General features: G+C 36.6%; 1 non-coding gene across 1 annotated transcript; it reads right to left on the bottom strand.

Moving 5' to 3' along the window:
* Window positions 1–16,529: 16,529 nt before the first annotated feature.
* Window positions 16,530–16,634, bottom strand: LOC112207140 (U6 spliceosomal RNA). Its single transcript, XR_002941608.1, has one exon. It is a non-coding gene; the product is annotated as a U6 spliceosomal RNA (small nuclear RNA).
* Between the last annotated feature and the right edge of the window lie 254 nt (window positions 16,635–16,888).

Below are 16,888 nucleotides of genomic sequence, written 5' to 3'. Positions count from 1 at the left end.
TCTTCTTCATTCCTGGGCCAAGGCTGATGAGGAAGCCTTTACCTAAAATACTGCTAGTCTAGAGACATTGCAGATTAAGTACAAAGAGAATGATTCACTGACTCTTAAAATTTTTAAAATAATTTGACTTGCAATTAGAAAAATATATATCCAAGCCTAATATCCAAGAAGTGTGAAAAAGTAATCCTTACCCAGAGAAGGGCATTGAATGTTTGTGATAAATAATAGTTATCTGCCACAGAAGATATTTGCCTCTGTTTGTAAAGCAAAAATAAAATTCTAAGCCCTACAACTGACTGAATGAAACCCCTCTTGGCCAAGCGGATCCCAAAGAATCCTGAAAAACTACTTTAGGCCATGATGGTAAGTGGGGGTTGGACATGCCTCATATGCCCTCTTCCCTTTGGAAATTAGACACAACTGACCAGCACTAACATTAAAACAGAGGTATTAAGACTAACAAAACAGACTCTTTGTAGCAATAAGATACCAAATTTTAACCTGACTCTAATATAGCATCACATGACTAATAGCAGACCCTAAGTGAAATCAAAATGTTTTACCACAAAATACATTTCTTTGACATATTCTGAAATGGCCTTACAAAGCTGTCTCTTGTGGGGTAAATTTGCAATTGGCAGAGAATCTCCTTCCCTTACTAGGTCTTTTAGGGAGTGTCTGACAACCTTTAAGGTCTAATAAGAGACAGTCACCATTTAGTTTCTCTGAAACCTGCTACCTGGAGGCTTCATCTACATGACAAGAACCTTGGTTTCCACGACTCCGTTATCAAACTCAAGCATTTCCTTATGCTGAATTCAACTTTTCAGCCAGTACTTAACTCTTTCAACCAATTGCCAATTAGGAAATTTTTTAATCTACCTATGACCTGAAAGGCGCCAGTTTCATGCCCTGGCTATTTCTTCCCTTTTTGATTTGTTTAATTAGTCTGGTGTAGTAGGGCAAAATAAACATTTTACAGTCACTTTTCTGATTAATTATCTCATTTCTGTATTGTGACTTTATTTATTTAAAAAATTCAGTCTTTGTAGCTACCTTTGTCATATCATCAGTATCCTTATGTCATTTATTTGTGTTTTATTAAAATTAATTCCTTAACTAGAGAAAATTTTCTTTTGTTCTTGTTTTTGTTCAAGACTGTCATTAGGCAATTGGTCTTTTTAAATGATTTTGCATCATATAGATGGTCTATTGCCTTCACTAAAAAATGAGTATATGCCTAGTTATCATATTACATTATTACTTTGTAAACTTTTTTCCTTTAGAAAATTAGATATTTCATGCTATGATCTCTTGGATGGTAGTGTTCTGGAGAATAAAACTGAGGTAAATTAAATCTCATTCTTTTATATAGCTAAGTAGTATTCCATTTTCTATACGTACCACATTTTCTTTATCCATTCATTTGTTGATAGACACTTAAGTTGCTTCCAAATCTTGGCCATTGTGAACAGTGCTGCAACATGGGAGTGCAGACATCTTTTTGGTATGCTATTTTTGTTGGATATATACCTAGCAGTGGGATTGCACAACTATATAATAACCCTATTTTTAGTTATTTTCTTCTTATTTATTTATTCTATTTCCACAGGTTTTGGGGAACAGGTAGTTTTTCGTTATGTAAGTAAGTTCTTTAGTGCTGATTTGTGAGATTTTAGTGCACCCATCACCTGAGCAGTATATGTTGTACCCAATTTGAAGTCTTTTATCCCTCACCCCCCGCCCACACTTTCCCCAAGTCCCCAGTCCATGATATCATTCTAATGTCTTCGCATCTTCATCGCTTAGGAAAACCACAGTTCTATGGGATAGAGGGAGGAGGAATGGGGTGTTTAATAGTAGTTACAGAGGTTCAGTTGTGAAAGATAAAAACGTTCTGGAGATTTATGGTGGTTACAGTTGTAAAAAAATGTGAATGCACTTAATGTCATAAAACTGTACGCAGAAAAATGGTTATGATGGTATATTTTACATTATGTATATTTTACCACAATAACAAATCAAATAGGTAAATCAAATGCATAGAACCTAGTTATAATTAAGAAGATGAAATGTATTAAAATACACAACCCAAGTAGGATTCAACCATGTATTTTTATTAGGCTAAAAGTCAACTACTTTCCTATGTTTAGGGAACATTTATAGGTGTATAACACCTTTTGTGAGAGAACAAGTACAAATAAGCGATGAAGGACAGTAATTATATGAAGATTTGTTTGACAGCTAAATACATGATGCACAATGCTCTCAAAAAATTTTGTTCAAAATATACTGCTAAAATTGTTCCTGAAAAAGAAATTTTGATTTGTTCATTATTCTATTAATATTGAGGGAAAGTTACAGAGCCTCTGCTTTCATGCAACTAAATTTTCCAATCACCTCATAATATGCTTTACTAGTCAGGCTTCTCCAGAGAAACAGAACCAATTGGTTGTATATTTAGAGAGAAAAATATATTTATTATAAGAAATTGGCTTATTAAATAATGGAAGCAGGGAAGTTCCAAGATCCACAGTCAGAAAGCTGAAGATGAGGAGAGCCAATGATGTAGTTCCAGTCTGAGCACAAAGGCCTGAAAACAATGAGAGACAGTGGAATAACTTCCAATCTGAGTCCAAAATTCTGATAGCTAGGAGAGCCAGTGGTGTAAGTTCTGGTTCAAAATCTGGTAGGCTTGAAACCCAAGAGCTGATTTTCAATTCTAATCAGAAAGCAGGAAAAGACTAATTCCTAGCTCAAGCAGTCATAGATGAAGAGTTTTCTCTTACTCAGTCTTTTTGTATTTAGGTCTTCAATTGACTGAATGAGGCCCCTCAATATTAGGGAAGGCATTCTGTTTTACTCAGGCTACCTATTCAAATGTCAGTCCCATCCAGAACACCCTGACAGCCACACTCAGAATAATGTTTGACCAAATATCTGGACACTCTGTGATCCAGTCAAGTTGACACCTCAAATCAGCCATCCCAAGTTGACCCCTTGTCAATTTGACACCTGTATACATCTCCTTAAACCATGTGCAAATTCTAAATAAAGATAATAACCAGGTTATAATTCTGCCTAATATAATACAACTATACTGCATACAAGTGAAAATGCAACTAACCTCTTCCCTAGAAGAGGTAGTTTTTGAGTGATGTTTACTTTGAGTAATGTTTTCTCCTGTTCTTGATACCCCATAACTTAAACAACATAATTTAAAATTAACAATACTTACATAATTTAAAGTCAATACATCTTATGTTACATGATAAGGAAATATAAGAATACAAAGATAGTTGCTTGATACATACATGCATAAACATATGACAAAATAAAGAGGAAATATGCTTGACAATTATGGTCCTCATTTCTATAGCTGGTCATGTGGTCATAGCTGGTATTTATAAAAACCCTCATCCACTACCCATTCTGCATTCCCTTTGCCTTCAGCATGCATGTCAGTAAGCAGTGATTTTTAACCAGTGGAGTGACCCATTAGTAGTCCTGCCTACATCAGGTTGCTCTAGCTTTCCATTGAGTTTAATCACAGGGCATGATAATACTAAGAAATAACCTAAAGGATTTATTTCCTGTATTCTAGACATCTTTACTTTAATTGTGGAGTAATACTCCAATTTCCCCTTGGTAGATGGCATTAGTTACCACAGCCAGTATAGTAATTTCCTCCTTTTCCTGTTGATTCAGAGGCACAAGGAGCTCAAGGTGACCTAGAAGCAGTCTTACTTTTCAATGAAATCATTGTTGTGTGAAAGTATTCATCATTTTGGAACAAAGACATCTAGCCATCTCAGCTATATGAAGCAAAAAAAAAAAAAATTGCTAGTAGATCACTAGGGAGAGTAGTTAGTGGTGACACTCTCATTCCCATCTTTTGATTTCCGGACCCATCAATCTTGGCTATGGGAGAAACAGAATATATTGGACTCTGACATATAACACATACAGCCTTCGGGAGAATTTTTCTTATGCCTTGTAAAGTATTCACACTGAAATGGTTCTGTGAGTCTTCAAAAGACCAAATTGTCAAACCAGCTGCTTTAGAATTGTAGGAAGTACGGTAAGATTGATAAATTCCATGATCATGGGCCCATTTCTGCATTTTATTTACTATGAAGTGAGTTCCTTGATGAGAAGCAGTTCTACGTGAAATACTATGATAGTGGATAAGGCATTCTGTAAGTCTGTGAATGACAGTTTTGGCAGAAGTATTGTGTGAACAGAAGGCAAATCTGTATCCAGAGTATCTATTACAATAAAAACAAAACATTATCATTTCCATGATAAGAGGAATGCAATATAATCAACCTGCCACCAGGTAGCTGGCTGATCACTTTGTGGAAGGGAGCCATAGAGAGTACTCAATATTGTTCTCTGCTACTGGCAGATTGTGCACTCAGCAGTGCCAGAAGCCATAACAGTGGTGGCTAGGGAAAGGGGTTAATATCCACATAATGGATTGTCCTATGTACTTGATTATTAAAATTCTTTTCTGCTGTGGTAGCTCTTTGATTAACATTTACATAGGACACAAATATTTTCACTTTTTTTTTTTCTTGCCCATTCAGAGATGTCTGTCCACATGTTTCTTTCCCAAATTTTCCTGTCACTAATTTTTCAATCATGTTTTTTTCAAAGGTTTTAAACACTTGACCGTGGGCAACTTCTTCATGTAACTTACTCTTGCCCTCAGAACCTACTTTAGTTTGATCACATACATACCACTTCCATTTGATGATTAAGTGGCATTGTGCATACCCAACTTTATGGCTTGGTGAGTCAGACAACACACAGTTTATGATGGACATCTCAGAACATGGTAACTTGGCGTTCAGTTTCTACTAAGGCCCAATAGCAGGCCAAATGCTGTCTCTGAAAAGGAGAGTAATTATCTATGGATTATGGCAGGGCCTTACTCTGCAATCTTAAAAGCCTCTGTTGTGATTCACCTATGGTGGCCTGCCCAAGGCTTCAAACAACATCCCTATCTCCCACCGACACCTCAAGCACCACTGGATCTGCTGGATCATATGGAAGTGGCAAAGCAGCTTGCACAGCAGACTGAACCTGTTTCAGAGCCTTCTCCTGTTTTGGGCCCCACACAAATTAGGAATTCCTCTTGCCACTTGGCAGAAAGGCCAGATTAACACACCCAAATGAGTAGTATGAGAGGCCCACTGGGCATTGCACCTCTTTTATTGGTATACTAGGAACTAGATGAAACAACTTTTTCCTTCACCTTTGGAGGGATATCTCAACATGCCCCACACCACTGGACCCCTAGAAACTTCACTGACATAGATGGACCCTAAATTTTAGTTGGATTTATTTTTTTACCTTCTGTCACGCAAATGTCTCACCAATAAGTCTAAAGTAGTTACTGCTTCCTGCTTACCACGTCCAATCAGCATAATGTCATCAATGTAACAAGTGAGTTGATGTAATGTCTTATGGAAGAGAAAAGTGAAAAAGATCCCTGCAAGGTAATAATGGCAAAGGATGGAGAGTTGATATATCTTTGAAGTAGGACAGTGAAGATGTATTGTTGGCTGTGCCAGGTGAAAGCAAAACACTTTGGTGGGCTTTACTAACAGGTATCAAGAAGAAAGCATTTTTCAGATCAGTAGCTACATACCAAATATCAGAGGATGTGTTAATTTGCTCAAGCAACAAAACCACATGGGCACAACAACTACAATTGGACTCACCATCTCGTTAAACTTACTGTAATCCACTGTCCTTCTCCAAGATCCATCTGTGTTCTGCACAAGCCAAATAGAAGAGTTGAATAGGAATGTAATGGGAATCATGGCACCTGCATTATTCAAGTCCCCCATGGCGGCACCAATCTCACAATCTCTCCAGGAATGTGGTATTCCATGGGGTTTAATGTTTTACTAGGTAGGGCTAATAATATTGGCTTCCGCTTGCCTTTCCCACCATAAGTGCCTTCACAAATCAGATTAAAGAAGAAATGTGGGAATTCTGCCACATGCTAAGCATGTATATTCCAATTATGGATTTTGGAAATGAGTAATAATCACAGAATATGTTGGGTTATTAGAAGAGCTGATTTTTTAGTTTGAGTCCAAATGTGAGGAAAGATCAATGTGCCATCTCAGGTAGTCAGGCAAGGGGAGTTTCCTTTTACTTGACCTTCTTGTTCTATTTCGGTCCTTGAGTGATTGGATGAGGATGAGGCTTGCATCCATTAGAGAGGGCTATCTGCTTCACTCAGTCTACCAATTAGAATTTTAGTGTCATCCAGAAACCTTTCCATAAGCACACTCAGAATAATGTTTGACAAACATCTGGGCACTCCATGGCCCAGTCAAGTTGATATATAAAATTAAGTATTTCAAACCTTGATCTTAGGAATCTAATTACTCACAGTTGCTCTTTCCTGTTGCTGTGCATTTAGGCTCTTTACTTATTATAACCTTAATTTTCTTCAGAAAATGAACAAGTAGAAGGAATGAAGTTAAATTCAAGTCATTTACCTTACTAAGTTATTAATGTCAGAAAAAGGCAATTATAGGCTATCTCTTGCACATCTTATTTGAAATATAGCATACTTACAGAAGTATAAGTACCCTTTGAAATCATGTGGTCCAACCTCCCATCCAATGCAGGCCGTAGTAAAACAAATCATACGTTAAAATTTGTCACATCTTATTTTCTTTTTATCTTAGGCTGGTGATATTTTATGTAGTATTGTTCTTATACTGAATCACTTAAACCTTCACATTGGAGTTGGACTGCTAGCTCTGAAATTACTAGCTTAATATGTTGCAATCAGAAATGGGACATAGACATGCTGACACTTCTTTTTGGACATTTACTTCCTCCCATCTCTCTATCAAGATCTATTTGTGTACTACTCATTTTTACTTACCCCATATATAAAAATGTACAATGCTTACAGACCTGCATTTTCAAATATGTGATTTGACTAGCTATTCAAATTTTAACCAGTTGTGTTGGCATTTTTTAGACATCTCCAAAGTTAAATTAAAAAATAAAATAGAAGTCTGTGAAGGAAACTACATGCTTAACCGGAACTTTCTCATGTGAGCAGTCTTTTGTTGGCATTCCAATCACCTAAATTTGTTGTTTGCAGAACTAGAAAGTTTACTTTGTCAGTCTACTAAAAGCTGTTTTTGTTTCAAGGATGATGAAAATGGAAATGATGATTGACATTGACTGAACATATAAAAAAATCAATGTATATAACAGAATGTTGATTTAGTAATTTACATTTGTGAAAATTTTTTTCAGTAATCAGAATACCATATTAAGGACACAAAAATCCCAGAACCAGGGTTAAGTAGGCAACTGAGTTAATAATCAAAAGACAAATTAATGATTATAAGATCAGAGCAAAGTGTATTACCCTTGGGAGGCAATTTATCCACATTTTGAATATTGTTATTACTAATCTGAGCCACAGTAGAATGAGTCTCCCTAAACTTTAGAATTGTAGAGATAAAGGGTCATTTCATTTAAAAAGTTATGACTAAAAGCTAATATATTTTTTTCAGTTCCCCTTGTCTAAACCTTAACACCCTTCTGTTATCAAACATCTTTAGGAGATGTGATGATATGATTAATTACAGTATAGCATTCTTTATTTACATTCTAGTTTACCCTCGGTACTGATAATAATATTTCTTCATCTTTTGGAGTAAAGTCCTTTCCATAGCTTCTTAAATCACATGTTTAAAATGATCTCAGTTATATTGGTAAGGCAGAAACTTAAAGGTCTTATTTTTCTTTCTAATCAGTACCAAGACCAGTGTGCAGTTCCCAGTAAGTACTCAACAAATTTTTTTCAATAAATATTTTTGAATTATATTCAGAATATAATTATATTCTGAATATAATTCAGAATATTCAGAGGTAGACACTAGCTCTATTTCTAAACACTGATATTAACATTTCACTGAATATATTATTGACATATGCTTTGAAAGGATAAAACATAATTCATGTTTATGGGCTAATTTTTCAGTTCTCTATCATCAGCTGACTGTGTGATGTATTCCCCTCTGATTGATATTGTATTATACTGGGAAGATTATTTTTGAAATTCTGCAATGTTTACATTTAAAAATTTATAAATATTTATAAATATCAAGAAGTGAAGTATTTCAGAGTCAAAGTAATTTATGAAATGAAAAAAAATTTAGAAAGTATTACAAAAAGCCCAAATTGTTCAGTGTAATATTTTTTCTATTCCATCTGAGTTAACAGTGGAATGGGAAATATAGGAAGTGCCAATAAGAATTTGAGTCATTTTGCCAAATGTATATTCATTTTAAATGTAGTACTCTGAAGTGTCAGCTAACTTTCTTTGTTTTTTAACATAGCATAAAATTTCCCTAATGTTTTGCAAAAACAAAAACAAAAAAAACCACCTTCCAGTAAACATAAAAATCTTGTATCTATTTTTAAATGTTTAACAGTTTACTGATACATAATTCACATATTATACAATATATTCATTTTAAGTGTATAATCTGATGTTTTTTAGTATATTCACAGGGTTGTGCAAACATCAACACAATCTAACATTAAAATATTTCCATTATCCCATTAACACAGGAATTAAGAAGAAATTACTTAGGCAGATAGTGTGGGTACAAAAGTCCTCAGTAAGGTTTTTCTTTTAATGAAAAGCAGCTTCAAATTATTTTCCTTTCTAACAAAGAGCAGCCTGTAAAAATCGAGATGCAGACACAGATGCTGGCAGTTGTGCCAATCATCTTCAAGATGACAGCTTCATCTTCCATTCTCTTTGTCAACCATGTATACATTAAGGAGCAGACAAGATGGCACCAGCCAAGGGGAAAGTTTATTTGCATAATAAGATTAGGGTGGGGCAGCCAGCCTTCCCAGCACACTATGTAAATGTCATACCTGATCAAATCAATCTGTGAGCCCTATGTAAATCAGACACTGCCTCTTCAAGCCTGCCTAGAAAATCTGGTGCATCTGCTGCCAGCCAGTCTTTCCTCTCAAAAGTCTCCCCTCTATCACTGGAGAGAGATCTCTTTTTGTTTATCTTTCCTTCTCTTTATTTTGCCTATTAAACTTCCATTCCTAAACTCCTTGGGTCTGTTAGTGTCCTAAATTTTCCTGGTGTGAAACAACAAACCCTGAGTATTTACCCCAGACAATGTGGCTGTTTCATATTGGGGGCTCCTCCAGGATACCAAGGTACAACATTCACCAAAACGGTCAGTAGAGGAGCAGACTTCAACTCTGTCCTTTCGTTTCAAGGCTGTTGGCCTCCATTTTAGAACCAGATCAAATCAACAATAGGCATCCGTCAGCCAGTTATAAACACGGTGAGCCTGGCTGCCATTCTTAAAGGCTCAGATGAGAGAATTACTGGGGAGAACATGGAGAATCCTTCAGTGCCCATGGGTTGCTGGGTATGTTGGCCATGTTTGAACCAGCTTCCTTTCATGGAGGATGTAGCCATCACGTGGGGCTGGAAGAGGTTCTGAAGAAACTGAGGATTTCTGGCTGGGGCTATTCCCTGGTGTTATTCAAAGGCTTGTAGACTGACCCCAGCCTCTGACCACCTGATGAGGTGTTGGCAACAGGATCTCCAACTGTTCTATTGTAATTTCCTCATTTCCTATTTATGGTCTTTAATAATTGAGTAAGTTATACTCCTGTGAACAAAATTTGGAGCATGTTTGTTTCTGCCTGGTTTCTCTGAAATTTGGAAACTAACTGTGAGTATTCTTAACTTATGGCAATATACTTGTTTGCATCAATGCAATAAGAATCCATTTTTCTTTTGCAACAGGACACTATTAGCAAAAAACTGGTTATTTTACCAAGGTTTGACTGGAAAGGTGTGTTTCCCTTTAAGGAATCAAGCTTGATGTGCAGAGCCAATAAGAGCCCCTTGGAAACTACTGGCCTCAAACTTGTCTATGCAGTCCCCATACAGGGTTGCCGACCTGTGGCCAGTAAAGAATGTCACTTTCTAACAGGTCCAGGAGCTCCCAGTTTATCTTGGGACCTTAAGAAAAAAAGATCAATAAACTCACAGGTATTTCAGGATACAAACCCATGGCTGGGCTCAACTTTAAAAGGTCTTATCTAAGACTCTTTGTGGAACAGAGTTCCATCAAAGCCAATCCAAAAGTTCTATGTAGAAATAATTAATCTTTCTGCACTTATGCAAATAATCAGGCCAAGTATAAGACTAAACTTTATTCTACCAGCAACACAATCCTATCATAATTTGTTTTTACCAAAAATGAGGACTGGAGAAAGAAATTGTGCTCCAAAGCTTATCATACATTTGTCATTAAATTCTAGTCTCATTGGTTGTTTTTTAAGCTTTTACCTACATTTTAGACTAATCCTGCTTATTCTTGTGAATCATGTGGTGATCTCTTGCACCTTGGAAAAAAAAAAAGGGATGGGTAATGTAAAAATCTGGATCAATATCTTAGTTCTGGGCAATTATCCTGCAAATTCTGCCAGGTAATGAAAGTGAGTAGGGTGCCCACAACCCAGAACTTTGTTTGTTTAGAAAAATAAAACCAAGAAATTTTATAGTCCCTCAAAAGAAAAATTCTATATCTTGGCAAGTAAAATTTTAGATGGAAATAATCTACTACATTACCCTTGAAGGAACTGCTATACTCACTCTACTATTTGTAGTAGAGCTATACATGGTAGCACCTTCTAACTGAAATATTGGACATAGTTTCTATCATTGTAGTATTTTGCTTAATTGTTAGCCTTATGGCAGGGATAATAGTTACCAGCAAAAAGGAGTCATAAAAATTTTACTATCACAGAGTCTGCTAAAACTTCTTACTGGGTTTGGTAATATATCACACCCTGGCTATGCAAAGAAGGTTATAAAGGGAAGATATATTATATAAGAAAGGGTCTTGTATGGTAAATACTTGTCTTAAAGAGAATAGTTGGTTGTTAAAAAGAGGGATGTTTAGGGCAAGTTAGAAAGTTTAAAGATGTCATAGATGGATCATGAAAGACATGATAGGGTTATAAGAATGGAAAATACTTGTCCTAAAAAGAATAGTTGGTTGTTTAAAAAGAAGGATCTTTAGGACAAGTCAGAAAGTTTAAGCAAGTCTTACATGAGATGTAGAAGTCATAGAGGGATTAATAATTGCAGGAAAGATTTAGCCAAGGTTAACACTAAAGTTACTCTAACCACCCAAATCTAATACCACTTATTTTAAAAGGAATCTTACTTTCATATTAACATTTCAGCAACATCTGGTGAAGGCAAGCCAGTATTACAACACATTGAAGTTGCTGACGGCAATCAAACTTTAAATGATGCTGCAGACGGAGTATGGACACATCTTTCTTCCAAGGACCCCTAGATAGACCTCAGGAAGAGACCTAGCTGCTGTTTCCCACACAATGCCTTTTTTCAGCAGGAAGTAGCCAGAAAGAGTCTTCATCCAACATTCCTTAACAGCAGTTAGGGTTACCACTCCAGAAGGGGGAATGATACCGGAGTTAACAAGAAATTACCTAGGCAAATAGTGAGAATACAGAAGTCATTAGTAAGGTTTTTCTTTTAATGAAAAGCAGCCCCAAATTATTTTTCTTTCTAACAAACAGCAGCCTGTAACATTGAGCTGCAGACATAGATGCCAGCAGTTGTGCTAATCATATTCAAGATGGCGGCTCCATCTTCCCTTCTCTTTGTCAGCCACGTGTAGAGTAAGGAGCAGACAAGCTGGTGCCAGACAAATCATTAAAAAGTCAAGAAACAACAGGTGCTGGAGAGGATGTGGAGAAATAGGAACACTTTTACACTGTTGGTGGGACTGTAAACTAGTTCGACCATTGTGGAAGTCAGTGTGGCGATTCCTCAGGGATCTAGAACTGGAAATACCATTTGACCCAGCCATCCCATTACTGGGTATATACCCAAAGGACTATAAATCATGCTGCTATAAAGACACATGCACACGTATGTTTATTGTGGCATTATTCACAATAGCAAAGACTTGGAACCAACCCAAATGTCCAACAATGATAGACTGGATTAAGAAAATGTGGCACATATACACCATGGAATACTATGCAGCCATAAAAAATGATGAGTTCATGTCCTTTGTAGGGACATGGATGAAATTGGAAATCCTCATTCTCAGTAAACTATCGCAAGAACAAAAAACCAAACACCACATGTTCTCACTCATAGGTGGGAATTGAACAATGAGAACACATGGACACAGGAAGGGGAACATCACACTCTGGGGACTGTTGTGGGGTGGGGGGAGGGGGGAGGGATAGCATTGGGAGATATATCTAATGCTAGATGACAGGTTAGTGGGTGCAGTGCACCAGCATGTCACATGTATACATATGTAACTAACCTGCACATTGTGCACATGTACCCTTAAACTTAAAGTATATATATAAAAAAAAAAGATGGTGCCAGACAGGGGGAAAATTTATTTGCATAATAAGATTAGCCTTTTCCATGCGCTATGTAAATGTCATACCTGATCGAATCATCCTATAAGCCCTATGTAAATGAGACACCACTTCCGCAAGCCTGACTATTAAATCTGGCGCGTCCACTGCCAGCCAGTCTTTCCTCTCAGAAGTCCCCTCTCTCTCACTAGAGAGAGAGCTATTTTCCTTTCTCTTTCTTTTGCCTATTAAACCTCCACTCCTCAACTCCTCGTGTGTGTTGGTGTTCTGAATTTTCCTAGCATGAGACTGACAAACCCTGGGTATTTACCTCCAAAAATGTATCTGCTTCACCATTAGCAGTTGCAATCCACTCAGTCCTCTTCCAGCCTGATGAAACATTACTCTACATCCTGTCTTGATAAATTTTTCCATTCTGGACTTTTCATATAAAAGTAATCATATAATATGCTATTTTTTGTGACTGGCTTCGTTCACTTAGCATAATGTTTTCAAGGTTTATCCACATTGTTACTCGAATGACTATTTCTTTTTTTTCTTTTTTTTTCTTTTTTTTTTTTTTGAGCGAAGTCTCGCTCTCTCCCCTAGGCTGGAGTGCAGTGGCGCGGTCTAGTCTCACTGCAAGCTCCACCACCCGGGTTCACACCATTCTCCTGCCTCAGCCTCCCGAGTAGCTGGGACTACAGGCGCCTGCCACCACACCCGGCTAATTTTTTTTTTTTTTTTTTTTTTTGTATTTTTAGTAGAGACGGGGTTTCACGGTGTTAGCCAGGATGGTCTCCATCTCCTGACCTTGTGATCCGCCGGCCTCAGCCTCCCAAAGTGCTGGGATTACAGGCCTGAGCCACTGCACCCAGCCTCAAATGACTGTTTCATTGCTTCTAATGGTGGAATACTATTTCATTATATGAATATACTACGACTTGTTCATTCATTTATCAGTTGATAGATATTTGAATTGTTCTGACTTCCTGGATATTATAATACTGCTATGAATATTTGTATAAAAGTTTTGGTGTAGATGCATGTTTTAATTTTTCTTGGGAATATACAAGTTCATTTTAATATTATTTAAATTGTTAAATAAAATATCAAACTGAAATGAAATACTTATTTCTGAAATTACACTTGCTCCCATGCACATTCCAAGTATTCTTATGTGTCTTCTTGAATGATGGTATGTTCTTCCTGGTTTTAAAGTAACTCTTCTAGAATCTCAAGTCAATCACTGCAATCACTACATTAAGCAAAAAGAAGTCAAGAAGTTAGTCAAGAAAATGCTTTGTCTGATACATCTTTTATCTATTCATTTCCTTATACGTGTAACCATTCTTTCAACGTATATTTATTGAGTGTCATGTGCCTGACACTTCTTCTGCATTCACAGGTACATGGTGATCTCAACCATTAATTATGCACTGAACAATTATAATAGGACATTAATAATAAAGAATGATATTTTCATCTCAATATATTAGGTTGATTCTATGATACAATTTAACGCAAGGGAAAGATGGCAATACATTTCTATTAAAAATATAAAAGACTACACTTTTAGTAACTTTTAATCTACTATCATGATTTAGTATTCACTTACTCAAAATACAAAAAAGGAAGTACTTAAGACATTTAGCAAAATGACAATAAAGAGGTGAGGCTTTCCATTTTAACCTATAGATTTGTATGATGTAATGTGACATTTTTATTGGAGTAGGACATTTTAGCTACTTAAAAATGATAACATGCCATATTGAATCCAATGAGGCAGTAAATCTATTTATATACAAAACTTTTTGTATATAATGTTTTGTAAAGGCATGAAAGGTTTTATTCTAGTCAAACGAGCCCTCTCCTTTAGGAAAGGAGAGGGAGAGTGTAATGGTCCATACTGGCTCCTTTTTATTTGTTTGGTTCACTTTTCTTTCCAAGAATAATTTTGAAACGTTTGACTTTTTTGTTTTTGAGACAGTGTCCGACTCTGTTGTCCTGGCTAGAGTACAGTGGCATGATCATATCTCACTGCAGCCCTGACTTCCCACCTCAAGTGATCCTCCTGCCTCAATCTTTGTCGTAGATGAGACCACAGGTATGCACCACCATGCCCCGCTATTTTTTTACTTTTGTAGAGACATGGTCTCTCTATGTTGCCTAGCTGGTCTCAAACTCTAGGACCTAAATGATTCTCCCACTTCAGCCTCCCAAAGTACTGGGATTACAGGTGTGAAATACGGTACCAGCCACATTTGATTATTTATTTGCTCATTTAACTAGAATAAAACCTTTCATGCCAGTTCAAATTGAGTAATTGTAAAAGGAATCAGAAAGAAGATTAACTTGAAAGAGTCTTTTTATAAATTACAAAAACATGAGTGCAGTACTCATGTAATATATGGCCCCAAATGGACCTTAATTGCCAGTACTTTACTTTTTATTTTCGTATCTCAGGCCAAGCCAAGTTGAATGTGTAGAAACATCTGCACAGAAAGAGAGACCCAAACAGAAACCAAAATTAAACTGTAACACTTTTGACCCTATTAATGGCATAACAGTAAGGAAATCTAGCTCCTCGAACCAATATACGGGGTCGGCAATCATTGTGCCACAAAGTTTAACAATACTTGTAGAGACTATGAAGCCATTTGTTTCATGTCCTCTACTGAAATCGAGATTTATTGACTTTTTTGTAGTGAGTAATGCAGAGTATTAAAAATGTTTTATTTTAGTTATTTTAAATGTTAAGAAAATTTTTACCTCCAGATAGAAGTGAGAGCCAACAAAGCATGTACATTTTTCTTACACTTTTGACAACTAAAAAGTATAGGTTACTTTTATCTGTATGTATAATGCCATTTGTTTTAGCTTTATGTAACTTTAGGAGTAACTACAAAGAAGTTGAACATAAGAGAGGAGCCAAACCAACTTCCTACATACTCAGAAACAAATGTTTCAAAAAAAAAATTAGATAATCAGAATGACATAACAATTTTGGTATAAGCTTTTTCTAGTCATAGCATACATTCCATTAATTTATTTACTTAGGAAATATTGAACATCTCTATACTGGGCAAGATGCTAGGGCCAGGGGATGGTAAAGCATGACAAACAAGCTCTGCTACTATGGAGTTTACAATCTACAGGAAAAGAGAATGGCTATACGAAATTCAGGTGATTATTATGAAGGAGAAATGTAAGATGCATTGGGAATATACAATATTAGCTTAGTCTGTGGAAATAACTTACATAGGCATGTGAAAAACAAGATACACTGGACAATTGATAGGATGCTTTCATTCAGTCTTGCAATGTGGGGAACATTAATAAGGAACATCTCAGAGAAAACCAAGGGAGGGGGGTTGAGGATTTTACAGGCAACTAAACTAAGGAGTTATCAAGGAGGGATAGAGATGGGTCTTTATCAGAATATGAGTGCAGAGTGATCCTTTCCACTAGTCTTTTTATTTATTAATTTTTTTGAGATGGAGTCTCACTCTGTTGTGCAGGCTTGAGTGCAGTGGTTGGAGGAGCTCACTGCAACCTCCGCCTCCCAGGTTCAAGCAATTCTCCTGCCTCAGCCTCCCAAGTAGCTGGAATTACAGGTGCCCACCACTGCACCCAGCTAAATTTTGTATTTTTAGTAGTGATGGAGTTTCACCATGTTGGTCAGACTGGTCTTGAACTCCTGACCTTAGGCAATCCGTCTGCCACAGCCTCCCAAAGTGTTGGGATTACAGGCATGAGCCACCGCGTCTGGCCCCATTAGTCATTTTTCAAAACACAGAATGGTGGGAGAATTTCTCAAACATCGAAGGTTTACGTGAACACAGAGCAAAGACAAAAGGTAACATTGTCAGTTTCTCCTCTTGTTCAAAACAAATGGATACCATTGCTAACTGAAACCTCAGAAATAAGCATAAACCTCTTCAGTGGGTGAAAGCAGGCTCTAGGAAATTTTCTCAAGGACTTTTTTGGCATTATTTCTGCAAGATTTGCTGAGCCATTTGTTGAAAAGTAGTGACAAACTTCAATTGTCTTTTTTTTTTTCTTTTTTTTTTTTTAATATGGAATGCTTCACGAATTTGCACGTCATCCTTGCAGGGGCCGTGCTAATCATCTCTGTATTGTTACAATTTTAGTGTACGTGCTGCCGAAGTGAGCACTCAATTGTCTTATGTTTCCAGAGATAAGACATCTTAAAACAGGAATGCCTAAAAATTTTAAAAGAGACATATTAGTATAACAGTTTGTATTAAATGAAGCCAGGAATAAACTCTGAGGTTCCTAGTCCAGTGGATTCCAAGAGCTTGGTGGGAGAAAATATTTCAGTTATGCCTCATTGCTCATTGAGCTTATTGAAGTTCTCCAGTTAGGATATTGATATTCTTGATGATGTTGTTCATAGTCTTGGTTACCT

The sequence above is a fragment of the Pan troglodytes genome, chromosome X (assembly GCF_028858775.2).
Source record: "Pan troglodytes isolate AG18354 chromosome X, NHGRI_mPanTro3-v2.0_pri, whole genome shotgun sequence".
Lineage (NCBI taxonomy): Eukaryota > Metazoa > Chordata > Mammalia > Primates > Hominidae > Pan > Pan troglodytes.
This window is presented reverse-complemented; position numbering and strand designations above follow the sequence as displayed.